Source organism: Sinohyriopsis cumingii, chromosome 9 (assembly GCF_028554795.1).
Source record: "Sinohyriopsis cumingii isolate HCF-2022 chromosome 9, ASM2855479v2, whole genome shotgun sequence".
Taxonomy (NCBI): domain Eukaryota; kingdom Metazoa; phylum Mollusca; class Bivalvia; order Unionida; family Unionidae; genus Sinohyriopsis; species Sinohyriopsis cumingii.
Window position 1 is genome coordinate 87,154,414 of NC_142969.1, and position 19,154 is coordinate 87,173,567.

At 33.7% G+C, this 19,154-nt stretch overlaps 1 long non-coding RNA gene across 4 annotated transcripts in view; it reads left to right on the forward strand.

Moving 5' to 3' along the window:
- Positions 1-5,132: 5,132 nt before the first annotated feature.
- Positions 5,133-19,154, forward strand: part of LOC149792179 (uncharacterized) — a 33,169-nt gene continuing 19,147 nt past the window's right edge. For 3 of the 4 annotated variants that reach the window (XR_016423501.1, XR_016423500.1, XR_016423502.1), the window contains exons 1-2: positions 13,226-13,347; positions 18,250-18,364. This is a non-coding gene — a long non-coding RNA (uncharacterized LOC149792179). Of the gene's footprint in view, positions 5,697-12,609; positions 12,709-13,225; positions 13,348-18,249; positions 18,365-19,154 lie in introns of those variants that run through there. The other variant, XR_016423504.1, reaches the window with a different exon arrangement.

The following is a 19,154-nucleotide window of genomic DNA, read 5'->3' on the forward strand; positions in this document are numbered from 1 at the left end:
GTCACGTCACTTTTCAATGATAAATCTAGACTTAACCAAGAAGTGTGTTGAAAGGTAGAGCGAAAGAGCTGGGATCTTTGGCATTAGGTAAGGGGCAATAGACAAAGTGCTCAACTTCTTCATTATCATAAGCACATGCACACGTGAAAGAGTTAACTAAATTCACCATGTAAAGGTCGGAATTCAGGAGACTACCTGCTTATCTAAGTTTAGTATGTAGGATATTAAGATGACATTTGTCAGTAGCATAATTTTAGCGTGATGACCCGTTAGTTGAATTAGAAAAACGTTTCTTAAAAACAGAAAGATTTGGAGGATGAGAAACCTATAAATTGATATCAAATGTGTTAACATCGGTGGTTCTTTACAATTGGCATGACTTATTTGATTATATACAAACCATCAAAAAACGGCAAGGGTAGAAGCGGGTGGCAAAGATATGAAGATCGGTAAGTCTCAAGCAATACCGAGACAAAAAAGGCAACTTTCAAGGTAGCATTTTCACACATTTATATTGACACGGGTCGTTTTAGACTAATGAGAAACCAATAAATGGATATCAAATATGTCCAAATCTTTGGGGTTTTTTTACGATTAACATGACATATTTAGCCTTATAGAAAACGATCATGTTGCAAGGATATAGGCGCACGGACAGAGAAATGAAGATGTACTTAAGATACATACACATAACTTTTACTGTTTTATTGCTTAAGTATATGCTTCATATCATTAGTATCAGCATCGAGATATGTGATACCATCGCAAAACATCAATGGTAGAGGCACGTAACAAGAATATAAGATTGGTAATAGTAAAGTCGCAAAGGATAATGGGCAAAATATATTAACTTTTCTAGGTTGCATTTTCACACATTTCTGTAGGCATAGATCAATTTAGACTGATGAGAAACCTATCAAATAATACCAGATTTGTCAAAATCTTTGTGTGCTTACGATTGGTATGACTTATTCGACTCTAAGATAAACGTTCGTGTTGTAAAGATCTAGGAGCACTAACATTCAAATGATTATCATCGAACTATATGGTACCATCTCAAAGCGGCAAGGGTAGAGGCACGTAGGTAGAATATGATGATCCGTTGATGATCCGTAATATCGCAAGCGACACCGAGTAAAAAATATCAACTTTTTTACTTGCATTTTCACACATTTATATATTTCACAGATCAATTTAGATTGATGAGAAACTTATCAATTGATATCAAATTCGTCTAAATCGCGTTTTTAAAAAAATTACTAATGTTGTAACTTATTTGCTTATATGGACAACGCACATTGAGAAAGACATTGAGCTGACATACAGACACATAAAGATGTACTTTATAAGATGCATACACATATTATATACTGTTGTATAGCTTTCCCTATATGCTTCAAATCTATACTATTAACATTGAAGTAGGTGGTACCGTGGCAAACGGCAATGGTTGATGGACGTATCAAGGATATGAAGATGGTTAAGTCGCAACCGATACCGAGCCAAGAATATAAACTTTTTTATTTTGCATTTTCGCACATTTATGTTGGCACAAATCGATTTAGACTGATGAGAAAATATCAACTGATATCAGATTTGTCTAAATCCGGGTTTATTTACTATTGTTATGACTTATTCACCTATATGGAAAACGATCGTATAGGAAGAGAGGGCGAAAGGACAGACAAATGAAGACGTACTTAATAAGATACATGCACATATTATTTACTGTTGTACAGCTGTAATTACATGCTTCAAATATATAGTATTAGCAACGAAATATGTGGTACGATCGCAAAACGGCAATGGTAGATTCACGTACCAAGGATATGAAGATCGGTAATGTCGCATCCAATATTCAGTAAAAAGAACAAAACGATTGATTTTGCATTTTCACACATGTCTATTGGCAGATCGACTTAGTCTCATGAGAAACCTATCAATTGATATCAAACTTGTCAACATCGCTGGTTGTTTGCGATTGCTATGACTTATTCGCCTATATGGAAAACGTTCGGATAGGAAGGCACTGTGCGCACGGAGAGACAAATGAAGACTTACTTAACAAGAAACATACACACATATTATTTACTGTTGTACAGCTTTCATTATATGCTTCAAATCTATAGTATTATCATCCAAGCATGCGCTATCATCGCAAAACGGGAAGGGTGGAAGCACGTAGCAAGGACACGAAGACAGGCAAAGTCGAAATCGATATCGAATAAACATATACCAATTTTTTAGTTTGCAATTTTACACATTTCAATTGGCAAATATCGATTTAGACTGATGGACAAAATATTAATTGATATTAAATTTTTCACCATCCGTGGTTGTTTATGATCGGCAGGACTTATTCGCCCATATGGACAATGTATCGTTCGGATCTTGGCGCACGGACAGACACATGAAGACGTACTTAATAAGATACACATAATATTTACTGTTGTATTGCTTTAATTATATGCTTCAAATCATTGGTATAAACATCGAAGTATGCGATGCCTTCGCAAAAGATCAAGGATAGAGGTACGTATCCAGTTTATGAAGATTGGTAACGTCGCAAAGGATACGGGGTAAAATATACCTACTTTTCTAGGTTGCATTTTCACACATTTCTATAGGCATAAGATCGATTTAGACTGATGAGAAACCTATCAATTAATATCAAATTTGTCAAAATCTTTGTTTGCTTACGATTGGTATGACTTATTCGCCTCTAAGGTAAACGTTCGTGTTGTAAAATGCTAGGCGCACAAAACAGACAAATGCTTATCATCGAATTATATGGTACCATCGCAATGCGGCAAGGGTAGAGGGCACGTAGGTAGGATATGATGATAGGTAATGTCGCAAGTGACACCGAGTGAAAAATATCAACCTTTTTACTTTGCATTTTCACACATTTATATTGGCACAGATCCATTTGGACTAAAGAGAAACCTATCAATTGATATCAAATTTGTCAACATCGGTGTTTGTTTATGATTGGTATGACTTTTTTGCCTATATGAAAAATACTCTTTGAGGAAGGCATTGGGCTCACGGACAGACACATGAAGACTTACTTAATAAGATGGATACACGTATTATATACTGTTGTATAGCTTTCCTTATATGCTTCAAATTTATAGTATTAGCGTTGAAGTATGTGGTACCGTGGCAAACGGCAATAGTAGAGCAAGTATCAAGGATATAGATCGGCAAGGTCTAAATCGAAACAGTAAAAAATACCAACTTTTTTATTTTGCATTTTCACACATTTCTATGGCACAAATCGATTTAGACTGATGCGAAACCTATCAATTGATATCAGATTTGTCAACATCGGAGTTTTAAAACTATTATTATGACTTTTTTGCCTGTATGAAAAAGTTCTTTGAGAAAGACATTGGGCGGACATACAGACACATAAAGATGCACTTTATAAGATGCATACACATATTATATATTGTTGTATAGCTTTCCTTATATGTTTGAGATCTATAATATTAAAATTGAAATATGTGGTACCGTGGCAAACTGCAATGGCAGAGGCACGTATCAAGGATATGAAGATCGTTAAAGTCGCAACCGATATCGAGTCAAACATACAAACTATTTTATTTTACATTTTCACACATTTCTGTTGGCACAGATCGATTTAGACTGATGAGAAACCTATCAATTGATATCAAATTTCTCTAAATCGGGGTTTATTTACTATTGTAATGACTTATTCACCTGTTTGTTAAACGATCGTATAGAAGACATTAGGAGAAAAGTCAGACAAATGAAGACGTACTTAATAAGATTCACGCACATAATATTTACTGATGTACAGCTTTATTTATATTCTTCAAATTTATAGTATTAGCATCGAAATATGTGGTACAATCGCAAAACGGCAATGGTAGTTTCACGTAGCAAAGGATATGAAGATCGGTAATTTTGCACGCGATATTCAGTAAAAAGAACAGTCTTTTTTATTTTGCTTTTTCACACATGTCTGTTGGCAGAGATCGACTTAGTCTCATGAGAAACGTATCAATTGATATCAAACTTGTCAACATCGCTGGTTGTTTGCGATTGGTATGACTTATTCACCTATATGGAAAATATTTGGTTAGGAAGGCACTAAACGCAAGGACGTACAAATCAAGACGTACTTCATAAGATGCATACACACATATTATTTACCGTTGTGCAGCTTTTATTATATGTTTCAGATTTATAGAATTAGCATCGTAAAAATGTGATACGATCGCAAAACGGGAATGGCAGATGGACGTAGCAAGGAATCGATGATCGGTAACGTTGCAAGCGATACTGAGTGAAAAATATTAACTTTTCTATTTTGCATTTTCACCCATTTATATTGGCACAGATCTATTTAGACTCATGAAAAACTTGTCAACTGATATCAAACGTATTAAAATCGTTCTTTGTTTGCGATTGGTATGACTTATTCGCCCATATGGAAAACGTTCGTATAGGTCAGATGTAGGCACACGGAAAGGCAGATAAAGACGTGCTTAATAAAATACATACACATATTTTATAATTATGTACAGCTTTAATTCTATGCTTCAGATCTATAGTATTAGCATGGAAGTATGTGCGACCATCGCAGAACGGGAACGCTGTATGAACGTAGCAAGGATATGAAGATCAGTAAAGTCGAACCCAATATTCAGTAAAAGTACACTTTTTTGTATTTTGCATGTTAACACGTGTCTATTGGCACAGATAGAGTTAGACTGATGAGAAACCTATATAATAATATGAAATTTGTCAAAATTGGTGTTTGTTTACTATTGGTATAACTTATTCGTTTATATCGAAACCGTTCGTATAGGAAGGCATTGGGCGCACGAACATATATATGAAGACTTACTTAATAAGATACATACACATATTATTTACTGTTATACAGCTTTAATTATATGTTTCAAATCTATAGTATTAGCATCCAATTATGTGCTACCATCCTAAACGGCAAGGATGGAAGCATCAAGGATACGAAGATCGGTAAAGTCGCAAGCGACAATGAGTCACAAATAGCAACTTTTTATTATTCATTTTCGCCATATTTTTTTATTGTGTGTGTGTGTGTGTGTGTGTGTGGCATAGATCCATTTAAACTGATGAGAAACCTATAAATTGATATCAAATATGTCGAAATCGGTGGTCGTTTACGATTGGTACAACTTATTTACCTATGTGGAACATGTTCGTGTAGGAAGGCATTTGGCGCACGGTAAGACAAATGAAGACGTACTTAATAAAATATATTAACATGTTATGCTGTTGTTTAGCTTTAATTTTATGCTTGAAATCAGTAGTGTCAGCATCGAAGTATGTTGTAAACTCCCCCTCCCCTTAGTACGCTACTGCAAGCACACTTTGTCAAATTCTAACAGGCACTAACTTTCTTGAAAATTATAATTATCAAAAAAATTCTGGATTCGTATATTATAACCTTATAATGCGCCTTCATTTTCCCTCAGGTAGGTCTCCAGGTCGAGTTGTCAAGAACAACAGGAACCAATATCGTACATTCTTTGTTAAGCGATCGCTCCGGTGGTGCAGTGTCTCTACAGAGCGTCCGCCTTGGATGCGAGAGGTCGCGGATTTAAACCCCGGCCGAATCATACTAAAGACTTGTAAAAATGGCACTAGCAGCTGCCTCTTTTGGCGCCCATCATTAAGAGGTTAGTGTTCGGATTGGTCGGACAGGTGTCAGGATAATGGGATTGGGTGGGACAAAATGCTGTATGTTTGTGGCATGATGCCACATTGCTACACATCATTATAAACTGTCACAATGCAGACATGGTAGCGATATGATTGCATTTTTTTAAAGCTAAGTAAAAAATTCCACACACACACACTTTACTAGGGTATTTGCTATTTAAAGAGATGGAATCTTGTTCATATTTCAACCGCTTTTTATTAATGATCATAGCTGTGACCAACATATACGATAATAATAATCCCGATGATGATGATGATGGTTGCTGTTCATGATTTGTTTTATTACTACTGCTCCATGGTTTTATTATATATCGAACTTGAAAACAGAAGCACTACCAGCAATAAAGTAACTTTGAAAACAAATCGCACTTAGTCGATATAAATAATATTGACATCAAAATGAACGTCAAATGCTCTTGTGCAAATGTATCGAAATGAACTATCACAAGCCGGGTTTTTATTTCATTTTTATAATTTTTTTTTTTTTTTTTTTTTTAATTTACATTTCTAAACCGAAATAAGTAGTACTTCAAGGCTCTGTCTATGGTATAAATATGTTCATGTACACTTTTCCATTGTAACTTTAAGTGTATAGACTGCAAATACGATGAAGCACAAATCGAGGACGTCGAGTGGTAACATTGGAACAATATTACTACTTCGGTCCAGAAGGATAGCGACCTATATATATATTCCTGCCCACTACCATGTAGGATGTATCAAACTGTATATTACTCAAGCGCTCTTTGTCGAGCGTGCTGGTGTGTGTGTAAATATAATAACTTTAACTGAAATATATACAATTAAATTATATTTAAAAGTGATGCGGCACCTGGGAGTAAAGCAAAAATGGAAGAAACAAACTTCCGGATCGCTAATATCAACAGCAAGGGGATATACAAAGCGAAAGCAGACAAAATAGCCAAAGAAACAAACTTTGAGATAATAATGATACAAGAAACACACTATGGAATTAAGCCAGAATTCAAAATTTTAGTAGAAGACAAACTTAACGCAATAAAGATATGCAACAATTTTACAAACAATGATATTAGAGTGGGTTGCAACAATAATATTTTTTAATAAAACAGGCAGTAAGCTAGTAAAGGTTTGAGGTGGGGGAATTTTTTTAAGGGACGGTTGCTACATGTTAAAATGTTGAATTGCCATATTATAAATGTGTACATGCCAGCTAATAAAAATAAGAAACTAATTTTAAAGAAAACTTACATACCTACCTACAACAATATTCGATGGAAAATCTAATCATAGGGGAAGATTTCAACTGGGTAGGGGACGAAATTGACAGAACGGCTGACCTAACAAGTGACAAAATATACCGAACTGAAATGGTAAATTTATTAAACAAACACAATTTACATGACATTCATAGTAAACTGAACATTTTAAGAAGAGAATTTACCTTTAACTATAAATAAAACCAGTCTAGCAGGTTTTATAAATTTTACGGGAATTTTTATGATCCATTAATATATATTAATGCTGCAATAACCAACCAAAAACTATCAGACCATTTCATGTTCACTATTGACCTAAAAATGAAAAAAAAAATAATAGAAAAATATGGGCCAAATAATAAAATAAAAAAAGAAATTGAAACCTTCAAAAATGAAGAAAATATTAATATAATAATTGATTGGGATGTTTTTGAAAAACATAATGAAAAGAATATATATTCAGTACTCAAATAGAGGGCGGAAAAACAGAAAAAAGACAAACACGAACTCAAATTTGAACTAAGCAAAACAACAAACGACGATGGAGAAAAAAAACGATTGACAGACAAAATTATAATCGTTGAAGAAGACGAAAATCAGGGGGGAATAATAAGGGCGGGAAAATTTATAGAGATCTACAACAAGGCAAAAAACTTATATAAACGAGAAGAATTTAGAAAAGGGGGTGATACAATTTTAAACAAAATCAAAATAAACAATGTAACCCATACTGTAAAAGAAGATATCCTAAATAATATTTCCCAATATTATAAAGAACTATACACCACACAGAACATATACTTCAGCACAATCGACAGCTACTTAAAAAATGTCGACTGTGAGATGACATCAACAGAACATAGAGACCAATGTGATGACGTCATCTCAGATGAAGAAATCACAAAAAGTATATCTACACTCACAACAATCGCCAGGGAACGATGGACTCACCGTGGAATTCTATCAAAAGTTCCACGGTGAACTGACCCCGATCTTAAACGCTTTGTATAACAATATATTTTTAAGTAAAAATAAAATGACTAAATCTATGAGGGAGGGAGTTATCACACTTATATACAAAGGGAAAGGGGATAGAGACGAGATTAAAAACTGGAGGCCCATATCACTTTTAAACACGGACTATAAGATTTTAAGTAGTATTTTAACAAATAGAGTAACGGGTAGGATAAACAAAATAATTATTGTAAATCAAACTTGTGGGGGAGGGATATACAAAACAAAATTTTAAACATTAAAACTATAATTAACTACATAAATGAAACATGTATGATGAGTGTTATGGTACTCTTCGACCAGGAGAAAGCTTTCGACCGATTTGAACAAAACTATATAAAGAATGTTTTTAAAAAATTTGGTTTCAGACCCAGTTTCTGAAATGGACCAAAATCCTACAAACTGGGATAATTTCATGTGTACAATTAAACGGGAAATGCACGAAATAATTTGAAATAAAACGATCAGTGAGACAAGGATGTCCACTATCAATGCTACAATACGTAATGGCAATAGAAATCCTAAGTCACACGATAAGAAACAACCCAGAAATACAAGCAGGGGCGTATTAACCATTAGGCAGACTAAGCACTTGCTTAGGGCACCAGGGCCAAAGGAGGCACCACAAAGTTGAGAAAAGGGTGAAAAGAAAAAAAAAAGCGAATGAAGATTTGTAAAAACAAATTGATAAAACTAGTGCCAATTGATCATAATGTTCTGTTTCTTGATCATGGTACACCCTAGGGTTATCTTCCCAGGTGTACGTTGAAAGGAGGGGGTCACCAAGATTTGTCAGTGCTTAGGGCACCAGTGAGCCTTAATCCGCCCCTGAATGCAAGGCATACAAATACCAAACCTAAAAAAGAATAAAAAATGCTCTAACATGCATATGATTGCACCAACTTTATAAGAGAGGGGAAATGCTATATGCATCTAGTAGAAGAATTTGAAAAATTTGGTAAAGCGTCGGGTTCCAAAATAAACCACAACAAGCACGAAATCTTAAAAATAGTTAACTGGAGGGGCAACCACCCTGGATTGCCCCCCCCCCCCCAACACACACACACACACCTACTGAGAGACACGGTAAAGGCTCTAAGGGTTTACTTTGGTAAAAAAGAAAAGAAGCTGTAGAAAACTATGAACATATTATCAACAAAATAAGAGAAAATATGAAAATCTGGCCATGGCGCCATTACGTATCATGGAGCGGGCCCAAGTGGCCAAGACTTATTTATACTCAAATATTAACTACATAATTAAATCCATATATACGGATAATACTATTTTAAACAAAACAGACAAGGAAATAATAGATTATATATGGAATCATAAAATGCATTATGTAAAAAAAGAGACATTATATAGGGCCAAAAGTAAAGGGGGCTTGGGGTTGCCGAGCCCCCTACTACTATAATTAACTAACATAATCAATAGATTAAAAAATTGCAATCAGACCCGGCTACAGCGTGGGAAGCACTGTACATCTACTGGTTCGGCTTCACCTTGAGAAACCGACCAGAGATATACAAAAATAACAAATTAATATAAAAAATTGAAGTGCCACGCAAATTTAAATATATAAGAGAACTAATTTTAAAATATAGAGACAAAACAGATTTATGGAAAATAGAAATAAGTAAAAGTGACGCTTGGATTAGAGAGGAGGTAACCAAAAATATAAAATGTAGATTAGAGCAGGACAACTGGGGGGTAAATTGGACAAACACTTGGAAAAATTGGTGAAAATAAGATCTGTCAAACACAAAGTATAATTTTTTAAATACCTGCACAACACCTGGCTAACAGACGAAGAAGCAATCAAACGTCGTATGCTCAGGATAATGCCGAAATGCCCTTTATGTAAAACAGCGAACTTCACCAAACTACATACGATTGCCCAATGTGAAAAAACTAAACATGATAGGATAAAGTTAATAATGGAAATTTGCAAAAAAAATATAAGTATAACAAAAATAACATTTTATTCATAGATGTAGACTACGAAAACAAAATCGTTCTAAAAATGTATAGACTATATAGTAACTACGATGATATCCTGTGAACAGGTGATACAGATTTTTAAATAGGATACGCCGTAAAAATAAGAATATTAACCACAATACGAACTCAGTACGTCTTACGACGAACAGATACTTACCGTCAGGCTGATATAACGCAATTTATGTTGGAATTGGGGGAGAGAGGAATAGGTATGACAGACCGAAGGGTCGCGTAGCGCAATTGCGAGCTGATGCCATACCCATACCCCCTCCTCGCACCCCACAACAGCCATATTTTAAAGAAAATTTCAAATTATATTTCAAATATTTCAAAGAAACCCATATAACTTTTTTTTTAAAAGAGAAAAGGGAAGAAAGGAAGAAAGAAAACAATAAAAGAATTTTGTAATTTATTTTTTTTTTCTTTCTATAAAAAATTTTTTTAAAGACATATATAGTAAGGGATACAGGGAAAATATAAGGGGGAAGTAAATAGCGATGACATCATGGGGCTAAGTCACATGGCGCTAAGCGAAGTGGACAGGCCCATCAAAAGTCTTTGAAAACACGCCATGTAGAACATAAACAGACAAAACAGAGACACAAATACATACTGTATAACACTTAGTTTAAAACCCTACTAACTTCTTCTATATCTTAAAATCCATACAGCTCCCGCACTGCATGGTTGACCACTGCACAATAATGTGGTCTCATACATACGTTTGGATCTTTCAATAAAGCATAATCAGATAAACTAAATGAAGGAAGCCTAACGCGACCCAGGAGAAACATATAAAGAATAAAGAAGCGTGAACCTTGGATCGAGCGTAACCTACCTATCAACATCTTTAAAACCTATTATGAGGAACGATCATATTATCACTCGAATAATAAAATGAGAAATTATTTTTTTTAAAACAAAATCTAAATAGTACACCATTCCATCGTCAAAATTAGAAAACCATAAAACAAATTAAAAGATACAATATAACATCATAAAGGAAGAAATACAACTGGGAAAGATAGTTGATCTATACTTGCTGTCTCAAACATAAAGAAAATATAGCATACATACAATATAGCACCATTACATATAGCAAACACTGAGACCTAGGCGACATATAGCAAAGGTCACAAAATATTTCAAGGGAAGGAACTTCGAGCAAGGTGAGGGAAACCAGACTCGGACGAACAACCCTTTAGATAACACTATGGAAACATAAATACCCCATCAAAATATCTACAAACTAAATTTTTTTATATAAAATTTTGTTTTAAATAAAACATACAACACATCTGAGGGGGAAAGACACAAACATAAAATACTTTTTAATTTTTTGGAAATGGGGGGGGCATATTTCCGGCGCCCCCCCCCCCAAAAAAAGTGTGTTTGTGTGTGCGTGTGTGTGTTACTATACCCATTACATTACTTGCAAAATATATATGGTGCTGACATTTTCGGCAAGAGGGAGACATACCGATATTCTGCATATAATTATTTTAATGTTTGTCAGAGCGAGAGTATTGGGGCCTGATCTGTTCAATATATTTCTCAACTGATATAGCGGGTATAATAGAGCCCCCCCCCCCCCCCGCCCGAGTTCGCCACAGAGCGCTCGTGTAATATACGGTTTAATACAAAATACATGATCGTGGGCAGGAATATACAAATTTTGGTCGATATACATGATCGTTGTTATCTATTCAAACGAGGGCCATGAAATACATTAGCAAATCCCTACAGTATTTAAGGCAGGCGATTACGAATTATTTAAACCACATTCTTCATCTGTCACAGATTTTATAATCATTTTGAAGTGGCTGCTTTATCTCGAGGAAAACGAGCGGTAAGTGTTATATAAAACAAAATCTTAATAGCAATTTGATCACTTTTGCGTCATTTTACAGTAAGAATAGTAACAAATAGAGGATAATTTCTTTTCCTACGTTAGGCCTAATACCTGGTATGTTTCTTAGTGTGATACACACACACAAAAACCAAAACAACACCAACAACATTTTAAAAAACCCACAAAAACGAGTGGCGCGCCGAAGCCACGGGCTAAAATGTTTTTTTAAATATTTATTTATAGTATCAATCACAAATTGAAATATATCCAGTATTAGCGTTGGAAAAGAAAGTTTTATTTTTGATATATTTTTTTTAAAATTATCTCATCCTAGCGAAACACTTTCTGCAAATGACCTTAATAAAGGAAAATAATAAATTAACCTAAACCACTTTGAATGTCGACCGTAACTTGTATTTACACGGCATCATGCGCGGAAGAAAATACCAACTGAACCGGGATTTCAGACAGCAGATGAACTTGATTCATTGAACTTCATGAGCACAATCAAACAAATGCAACAGTGAAAAAGTGGAACTATGAAAAATCGAGAATGTTAGATTTGCGGAGGATTTATTCCAAATTATTGTCTGCTAATAAAGGATTCATGTCAGTTGCTGTGTCAGGGATGCCCACACAGCACGCCGTCCAAATGTGAAGTTGCGTCGTGCTGAAAGACATAACACTGTGCCATAATTTATCTTATGTCATGTAAAGAAGCTGCTTAAATTATAGTATTTAAAATTTTCTTCATTATGTAAGAGCTCAAGAAATTAATTCTGGTTTGAAAGACAAGATGACGGTAAAACTCAGAAGACGTAGCTGTACAGTACCGTTGGTGTTTGAGACATCATAAAAAAGGTAACTGCGTTAACTTCGCTTTTTGTTTGGTAATATGTTGGAGATCATCTTTTGCAGATCTTCTTTGAGCTTGGAGTAGCTTTTACATTCTAAACATTTTTATTTGCACTTATCTGCTTAACATGTATTGCTGGGATATCATATAGAATATGAAGTCAGTATAATGGTACTATATTTTAAATATTTGAATGATAAATTACTGATAAATGATATAATGATAAACTACAAAATAAATAATTTGCCCATTATCCCAAATATGTTAATTAAAACAAACATTGAATGTAAATTCAGATATAATGAGCAGTTGTAAGAAGTCAGAAATAACATTTTATCAATTGAACCAGTTATGTGTTATCATCATCAATTGTAAAATAAACACATGGAGACAAGTATGCTTAAATTCTAAAATGAACACACACACACACACACACACACACACACACACATATGGTATTTTAATTTAATACAGAAAAGGTGACATTGATATATGCAGACCAATAATTTTTTTCTTTTTCAGATACAAATTAAAAAGCCTAATTCTGTGAGTTTCACCTACAACATTCATGATGGAAAAGGGCCACTAATTAAGAGCTGACATATGTGGAAGAAAAATACCATCCATGTTGAAAAGGGCTAGAGGTAATGTGAGAAAACATAATTTATCAATCTGAATTAACATTATTGTTGCTATTTTATCTCAACTGGTCAAAATTCTAAGTGGGTTTATGTAATGGTCCAGAGTGTGTTATTTATTTCACATCCCTTCTGTCTTTCAACAGTAAGAAATTAGCTACTTTGGAGTCCATAGTTCTGATCAATTTGTTTATATAAAACTTGGTTTTGGGCTTAAATCAACATCTTGGATAAATCTAACAATGAGCAAAATCCAATTTTTTTTTTTTTTTTTTTTTTTTTTTTTATTAACCCCGTAATAGGTTGACCACTGGGTCGGGGAACCATCCCAGGATCACCTTACAATCAAACATTTCTGGTTATCAGATAATCTAGGGATAATAAATATAATCTACAGAGAAAGTAAAAAAGAAAAACACACACACACACACACGCATATACACATGCATATGGCCAAAATCTAGGTGACATGGCTTTTGTGATATTACAGTATTTTGTTCCTGTTTACCCTCAAGTCAGAGACAAGTTAAATGTTCATTGTTGAGGTCCATTTTTGAAGAAATTGGTCCTCTTTTTTATTTACCTTGGCAGTGTAATTTTCAATGTTCTTATGCATTGCAACTATTTGCTTAAAAGCAAAAATAGAAGGATTTTTCATATTGAATCTGCAAGTATAAATATAATATTTTGCCAAAATAAGCAGAAAATTACCCAAACTGTCCAGTTGTTCACTTCCTAAAAATGTTTCTTTTTTGGACAGATGTACAATATTTGGGCAAAAAGGTGCAAAAACTTCATTAAAACGGTACCAAAACTGTGAAGTAATACTGCAGTCATAAAAGAGATGCTCAATACTTTCAGTTTCACTCTTACAGAAAGTACATTTGTTGTCATCAAATATGTTAATTCTTTTAAGAAAATCATTAGTAGCGATTATTCTATGGATTAATTTAAAGTTAAAAGAGATCAACTTGGTATCCTTGGTACAGCATTTTGCCCGGCTATATATATCAGACCACTCCTCACTACTTATATTTTTATTTAATACTTGCATCCAAGTTTCTTGCTTCGCAGTGTGTTGCCTTTTAGCTTCCTGTCAAAGATCTTTGTAAATAAACTTGAGTGAATCTTGTTTTCGCAAGTTCGTTATTTTATCATCCTGCTTATCAAAATTATTATGTACTAGGTGGTTTTTTATGGCATCTTTCCATGCTTTAGGAATTCAGCAAAATCCAAGTATATACACGAGGTGATCATGTATAAGATTAGTTGAGTTCTTTTAACCAACCTAAAAGCCATACTTCCACAATATAGACTAAAATCATTAAGTTGTCCTCGAAGTTTGATGAGTGTTAACCATTAATAATAATAAAGTGATCTTTCACCTGACTGAGCATGTTACCACCGCATGCAGTATTTATGCATATAGTGCAGTTTTTACTAAATTTAGAATACATGCTTATATAAATGAGATCTAGATTGAAGAAGTGAAGATGCATACAAATACACGAGGTTATAACCACTACTGCTGATTCAAGTTTGATCATACTTGGCCATTGGGCTTCTATAGTCAAGCTTCACAATGATGCTTATTATGAGTGTGATAAAGGTATGTTAATGAAGTGACCTTGCATCTGATTGGCAGAGTTTCTTACGACTTGCACAACAGTGTTTATGGTCAAATTTAGATCTGACTTGTTTAATTATTTGCTTGTATGTCTGAGGCTGTAAGCAAATTCTATGCAAATAATGTGGTGGTTCTACATCTCACTCGCCATTCTTGCTACTGCTCTTAAAACTATTTCTCATTAATTTTATCAGACTTGGTAAATAGATTTATCTCATCAAGATATAGCAAAGGAGCAATTTTGTAAAAAAAATATTCATTCATATTAAACTCAAATTCTGCATCTGATTGGTTGACCTTGCAAATACTATAAGGGCTCTATTTCTGACAAAAAGATTATTTTGATCTAATGTAGCAGAAATGCTTATATGATCAAAACATCTAACATATTTGATAACAGATAAGAAATAGTTTTTCATGTAAATTTGATAAACATTGATAAATCGGTTCATATCATTAAAAGCTTGGAAGAGTTTGATTACATGCGAGACCTTCACATATTAATCATGCTTTATTTAGAGAATTATTTTTGTCAGGATTTATTAAAATAGGTAAAATCAATATGGACTGGTTTTGTTATGTACAGCAACACTAGTTGTTTACTGAGTACTAAGGGAATTGGAGTAAGGCAAGGGTACATTGCAGTAGGTAACCTGGTTGACTTGATAACAGGATTGTAACACAAACATTTTTATCAGGAGTCTATCATACATACCATTGATTCACTGCAGATCCTGCCCCCATTAGTTACCTTTTAATACATAAAGCATTTGGGTTTTTTATGTCACAAATCCCATAGGGATTAAAATTAACATCATAGGTCTCACTGGATAATTTTGTATGTTGACATACACCTAATTTTTAAGGTAGAAGGCATGAACCTAATTATCACAAGCCTAGCATTTCTAAATTCACACATAAGCTAAATCTATAATGTGGTTTAGATTTACTTTGAGTTAGGCATGGAAATAGGTTGGCTTGTTAGTGACTGCCTGTCACAGTTAGATGAGCATTGGAGATCAAATGCTTGATCTGCAAATGAGCTGCTGACCTTTATGTGTGTCTGCTACAGAGGCAAATATAAAAAAATCTAGATGGTTGAGGGTTGATGAAAAAAGTATGCTAATTTGTTATAGTACTAGTGAACTTTATTCATGCATAAGCCACATACTGATTCTTTTAGCTGCCTTGTCACAGAAAAATATTGAAAATAGCTATTTCTTGTCAAAAATGAATGTAAAATTTAGGAGATGGTGGCAGTGATGGTTCAGTATAGAAATCAATAGCTGCATCAGGAATTAACCTGATTACTGCAGTCAAAATCTCACATGTATGCTTTCTACAAAAATCATTAGTTTGTTTTTGTTAGTATCTTCAGTGTAAAATTATTCTCATTTTTCTGTAATTGGTCATTGTCGGATGAAAATTCACCAGATAAACTGTCCAGTGAGACCATAAAATACACAATTAGAAAATAAAATAAATTTATTCTAGAAAGAAATATTGCATGCAACTCTGTGACACAAATGAAATTAATGAGAAAACACTTAAACAAATGGCTAACATTACTCATCTGGCTTATATAACTTAACAGTTGGCCATTTCACTGTGGAGTAGTCAGGTATATCTAGTATTGTAAGAACAGAGCCTAAACAGTAATCTCAAAACTTTTATCAGATCAATTGCATACTTAGGTTTGGAAAGTATTACATGGGAATTATGTTAATTTTTAAAGATCAAAATGTACCTGCATGTTTTGACCCTACCAGAACCAAACTAAAAGCTCAGATGTGTGCAGTGCTTTTTGCTCGTCACAACATAATTGGGATTATAACTGCTAACCCTACCCTCTAGCACACATTTAAGATCTTTAGAGTTTTTAAATACAGCCTTCTAATTATATAAGTTTCATTACATTGGTTAATAATTAGTCACATGTGATGACACTTGTAACTAATCAAACCACAGCCACTGAGGGCAGACTAAGCACTGATATTTATGTGGTACAGTGGCAATATACAGTCCGTCTGCTGCACATTTAGTTACCTGCCCATTAAACTGACAACACATGAAACAAACTGGACAATTCTGAAAGCCTTGAATTTGACTTTATTTATCTGTATGGTAGAACAGAACATGAGTTGAAAAGCTTTTAATGAAAGACCTTGATATCAAACCTAATAATAACTGCAGGAGTTATATTATGGATAATTAACCATTCTCTCAGTTTCAAACTGGGCATTCCATCCCATGGGGTTCTAAATGTAAACCAAGTGTAACTGATATCCTAATGAACTGTAAAGACCATAGCAGCACAACAGCAGGGGGCCAGATATGTCCAGATCCAGGAAATCATAGACCAGTTTCAAACTGATAATGAGCCACATAAAAATGACACATCTGCTAGAACTTATGTGATGAAGATAACTTAAACTGCATTATTATTAATCCTCCTCCTCCACATCATCATAATTGAGATGCATCATATGTTTTATTGTAAAATAGTTTATGCAACATAATTCAGTGAAGACCTTTACTGCCAATTTACCAGTGAACCATTTGTTTCAATGAACATATTTTATGTTGTAACAAGGAGCATCATTTAAACATTATGATACACTTATCATACCTGTATATGAAATCTTAATACTAACACTTATACTTGCAATACTACTACTAATAAAAACACCTGCATTGATAATTTGATTATGTTCAATTGGACTTGTATCTAAATGATCACCAGCTGTATGAAAAGACATATTTTAATATATAGATATTGGATGGAATACTAGTTACCACAATTGAATAGTCATATGATAAATGATATATTATTATTTTAAACAATTTATATTTGCAGTGAAACATACTTTTACATTATCTTCCCATAAATTTCATTTATAGAGCAGTATACTCTGCATTCATTAAATTACTGAAATGGTTAATAATACAACAACAAATACTGCAACTTCCAGAACCACAAAAATCAAAAGATATAAACAAAAACTTCCCTACATGTATCAACAGTTGTCACTTTATAGACAGAACCATGAAGATTTAGGACAGGATGTTAACAAATTAGGTATTCAAGTTAAAAAGAAAAAAATACCAAGTAAGCTTACTACCAAAAAAATCAAACATTAACAGTGAATTTTAGTACATTCCCAGGAAACAGAATATATAATTTTTCTTAACTTGATCTGATACATCTTAAATCTATAGAAAATGATTCATATTGTATGACTAAAATATTATGTAAACAAAAATTCCATCACTTTTTTCAGATGCAACATGCATACCCCAACCCATCCTTCTTGATCATAAAGTATACCAGCATTCCACTATAAGATGGGGAGCTGTAGTTGCTCAGTGGTTAGCTTTCTGGACCTGTGAAATAAGGTAGGTTCAAATTCTACCATCGGACCAACCTGGGTTAGCTACCATGGTGCGTCCTTGGGCAAGGCACTATACTTAAAGTGCCTTGGCACTAAATAACTTACTTGTGTTGCTTTACCATAAAAAGCCAAACCAAACACAAAACAACAACTTTAAAATATGAGTTGTGTCACTACTAAGTAAAGGAAAATCATACTGAAGAAATGTTTTTGTTAATACAATTTAATGGATCTAAAAATCTCTTTCTTCTGCAGGAGTTTAAAATGTTAAATTAAAAAGGTCATGGTACACATTGCTTTGTTCGTACACATCAGGCTCCGTATCCCATATCCAGCTAAAATTTTCAGTAGAGTCTGAATAAAAAATATTTTAATCTGGATGATAATATTCTTTCTCCATTCATATATTACACCAGCAAGATTGATCCAGATAAGATTACATTTTACTATAACACTGATGATGAGTATGCCTCATAACAACTGACAAATGTGGAGAGAATGGAGTTAAAATGAACTCTGATTTCTTTTCAGCCATAACACAAGATGATCATTTATTATGAAAAAACCTGAATAAAGTTGGAGTTCATAACCATGACAGTCTTGATATAATATAAATTCAATATATTATTGTTGTCTTGAGGTATAGTTCTGTATATTACAATCTCACACAAGATCAGGGTATATTTTAGTACCATACAGTTAATTCAGGATTGTATTAATACCTATTCTGGTGAATGAAAACTGAATAAGTTTTACTATTTTGGAACCAGTTACAATAAGGTTCACTACACAAG